Here is a 4,085-nt window from a genome sequence, read left to right as displayed (position 1 = left end):
GTTTGACGAGCTTAAGAATCTTGTTGATATTGGTGACATACTTGGTGCAAGTGGCTCAATTAAGCGAACTGAGAAAGGCAAGTACTAAACAAATTTATCTTTTGAACCTATTTGCGATTAGGTGCTGATTGTTTAATTTATAGGTACTTCTAGGTGAAGCTATTCTTACCCTATTTGTATTGGAAGCTATTTAGATAAACCAATGCCATTTATAAAAAAAGCCATTGGCTTTGACTAGCTTCTTACTTTTTTTGTGATTTCCCTTTGAGGTGAGAAACTAATTGAACTTATTTCTTTGTTTCTTTAGGGGTGCTTTCTATCTATGTGAACTCTTTTGCAATTCTTACAAAATCTCTACTACCCTTGCCAGACAAATATCATGGTCTAACTCATGTGGATAAGCGTTACCAGCAACGGTAAGTTGAGTTTTCTGTTTCTTTTTCACAGTTTGAGTGAGAGTGTCTCTTATGGGAAATAACAAATTTTTTTCTACTGGATGATGATAGCCCACAATTCGTTGCAGTGGTTCTTGCAAAAGACTTGTCTAAATGGCTTTTTAAATAATATATATATTTTTTGGGGTATACTTGGTTATAACTGAACTTTGTATTCTCTTTTCTTATTTGTAGCTTTAGTATGAATTAAGGAGTTGTAATGGTTTGGTATTTGTTTTTTTTTTTTAAATCTGAGACCAATCACAGCTGGTTGCAAGGTATTTATGCGATTTTTCAGTCGCTACACCAAGTGACGAGAAAATTAGAAATGATTGTCCTTTTAGCTTTTGGGAATAATACATACTTGTTGTACATATCTTGTATTTGGCATTTTACTAGGTTAAAATTGATGTCACTAATACTTGTGCTATTTTTCTAGTTAGTGAACTTCTTATTTTAAAGATATTTAACACATCCATCCTGAAATGTAACAATTATAGAATAACTATCTATTTTATTGAGCAGGTTCCGAAGGCCCAAGTTGTTGGTGTTAAAAGTTTGTGCTTTTCCACAAATTTCCAAATGGTTTAAAGGTTCTTTCTTTGATTCTGTATCTTAATATATTGTTCTATATTATGACATAATATAATTGGTTTGTCTTTAACAGTCTCCAATAGGAGATGAAGTTTCAATAAGAATGGTTTAGTGCCCCCAATCTGGTTTCTCAAGGTCAAATTCCCTGGTCTTGTAAGTCAACATACCTCTATAATTTTTTAGGCTAATGAGCTCTTATGAATATTGTTAACTGTTTTTAATAATAGATCATTTTTTAATTGTTTCATCTTTCTTTTGTCCAAGTAATCTATAGTGATTACTTTCTTTTTTAATAGTTCAGGGTATTTATTGGTTTTGTTTATGGTAGTTTACAATCACCATGCTTGAATTTTATGTGTTTATATGCATTATTTTTTACTAATGATGTATAGAGATGTTGTGTTTTCCTGTTTTGTTAGACATATCCTGTAAAAATATATGTTAGTTATTGGAATTTTAATGAAGCAATAATACAAATCAAGAAACTTTTCTTGGTTACAGAATGCTTGAGTAGAAAGTAATCAAGATAAATTTGTATTTTAAACATGCTTTAGTAAAACTCTTCATATGCTTTAGTAAAACATGTTGTTGGACATTGATCTCATTCTCATCTAGTCTTACATGTGTATAGCCTTAAAGGCAGTTAAGTTTTTATTTCCCCTTAATAGATAGATATCCATTCTATGTTTAGTTCTGTTCTATATTGATGGCAGCATAAGCCAACCTATTGATTAGATTTTGGGTTGTTAATGTGGGGTTAAATTACATCTGATATAGAGTTATTATTTACTCAGTCTCGAATTCTAGACTTAGTTCGTGTTTACTCTTCTGCTCTGATGATTAATCTCATGTCATAATCTAGTTATTAATAATATGTTCCGAAGTTCTATTTTTGTGTATGTTAAGTTGCTTTATTTGTACCAGAATTTTGAAAGTTATACGGATAGTTTTTATATACTGTAATTGGCAAGTTCTTATCCACATCTTTCCATTTGCAATTTGTGTCACGCTACCAATTAGGTGCATTGTTCCTTGAGGTTGGTTTCCATATTTTATGAATATCTTGAAATGATATAGCAAAGTCTATTCCTTCCTTTTGGTCAACTGCTGTAAGTGATTTGTGTTTTCCTTTCCTTTTAACTTTTGTAAAGAGATTACGACCTTCTGTTTTCTGGTTAATGAATTGTTTAAAAATGATGATTTTTCTTCTTCCTCTTCTTCTTCTGTACAGTTTCTAAATCACCCTGCTCTTGATGGTCTTTTAAGTGATAAAGATTGAAAGGTTGGGCTTTTATTTCCTTGTGGACTCTAGAAATCTATTATTTTGTCGTTGTTCAGTCGATTTGATATGGTTTTACTAACATCTGAAAAATTTTATTTACATTTCTGTTTGGAAATTGTATTTTAAGAAGGGGAAAGAAAAAAAAAATAGAATTTCAAGGGATTTCATTTTCTCTTGTTTATTTATTTTTTACATACAAAAAATTACCTTATACACTAAAGAATATTTGTGCTTGTCATTTTTTCCCCAGATTTTCAAACATCTTACTACCTTGAGGTGCATACACGGATCCTTGTATTGCTATATGAATTGAGGGCAACTTAATTTTCTTATTGGTATATCACTTTACAACATCTTTTTCTTAGTTGTAAATCTGATTTTTTAAACATACTGCTGCTTGAAGTATATTTTAAGGAATATTTTATTCATTATTGCAGCAGTTTCTCTCACTCTTTTTCTTGTTGCACTTGTTCATAGTTGTTATGAATGAATGGTTTAAAATATTTATTATACTTACAACTGCATGACAAGACACTGTAGTAGTCTATTACTCTAATATTAGAAAGTAATTAGTTGGTGTAAAGCTTTTACTGCATCCTAGAATTTTAAACAACCAGATGATTTATCTGCTAATTTTTATCCTTGTAGGGAAAGTTCTTGATCTTTATTTTGAGATGTTGTCCATATGTATAATAACTAAGGGAAAACTGAATGTTTTTTCAATCAAGTGTTATACTTTTAAAGGGCTGATATTTGCATTAAGCTATCATCTATGTTGTACATGAATTTATTGGTTAAATAGAAATTCTTTTGTTAGCTTGTCAGAAATTCAGAATGCACGTGGCATAATGGATGTTCTTACATAAATACTTAGCTCAATTGATCTAGAGAATAAAGAGGTACTTATCTAACCAGAATTTTTTTAAAATTAAAACATATATTATTAGTTTTGCTTTGTTAAATTTCCTTTTGAAACAGATCTTTTTTTTTCCATTCAGAATGTTGTAGTTGTTGCCTAAAGTTCTGTTTAATTTAATCTACCTAATTATGAGAAGTGTCTGTTATAGTTATTAGTAATTTATAATTCTCTAGATTGTAATTCAGTGTCTGCAATTTGTCAAACAAATTTTCGTGCAAACTGGAAATATATTTAATAATTTAATATTGCTTTTTGCAATCTTTTGTTTCTTATTGCCCAATGGCTTCCCTTCTAAATCTTTCCATAACAACCACCCTATCCAAATCCATCCAATAACCCCCATCCCATCCCTTTCCTTTCCTTTCTTCCACTTCTTCCTCCCGCCTAACACACTCTAAATAAGTGTATTTCTGGGTTTATGTTGACTCTCCTAAAATATAAGTTTTGAATTATACAAAGAAGTTGTTATTAAGATCATATTCTTTATTTTGTACCATCTGATTAATTAGATCTTGCTTGTTACAGTGTTTAGATGAGGCTCAGTCATATATCCTCGTTGAAAGATCTTTGGAGAAGTACAATGTTGTTCTTGACTCTATAGTTCAAGACTTTCCTCACGTGGTTAGTTGCTTATTGTTATTATTATTATTATTATTATCTTTTTCTTTCCATGTTACCAAATTCATTTTCAAATTCTATCTAGAGGAATGGGGTTTCAACACTTATCTTCAAAGGAAGCTTTTCTCTGTGAATGTTAGATTTTTCCTCCATGCTCTTGAAATTGCATTACTTTTCTGTCTATTTTATTTTAGGTATTGCTTCAATACTACATTGAACGACAGAGCCTACTGAAATG

At 30.4% G+C, this 4,085-nt stretch overlaps 1 long non-coding RNA gene across 1 annotated transcript; it reads left to right on the top strand.

Moving 5' to 3' along the window:
* Window positions 1–323: 323 nt before the first annotated feature.
* LOC133780669 (uncharacterized) lies at window positions 324–2,698 on the top strand. Its single transcript, XR_009869498.1, has 3 exons — window positions 324–1,027; window positions 2,260–2,310; window positions 2,561–2,698. It is a non-coding gene; the product is annotated as an uncharacterized LOC133780669 (long non-coding RNA).
* Window positions 2,699–4,085: the final 1,387 nt, after the last annotated feature.

This window comes from Humulus lupulus, chromosome 5 (assembly GCF_963169125.1).
Source record: "Humulus lupulus chromosome 5, drHumLupu1.1, whole genome shotgun sequence".
In the NCBI taxonomy this organism is placed as follows: domain Eukaryota; kingdom Viridiplantae; phylum Streptophyta; class Magnoliopsida; order Rosales; family Cannabaceae; genus Humulus; species Humulus lupulus.
The sequence above is the reverse complement of the archived record's forward strand: the minus strand, read 5'-3'. Positions and strand labels throughout refer to the sequence as shown.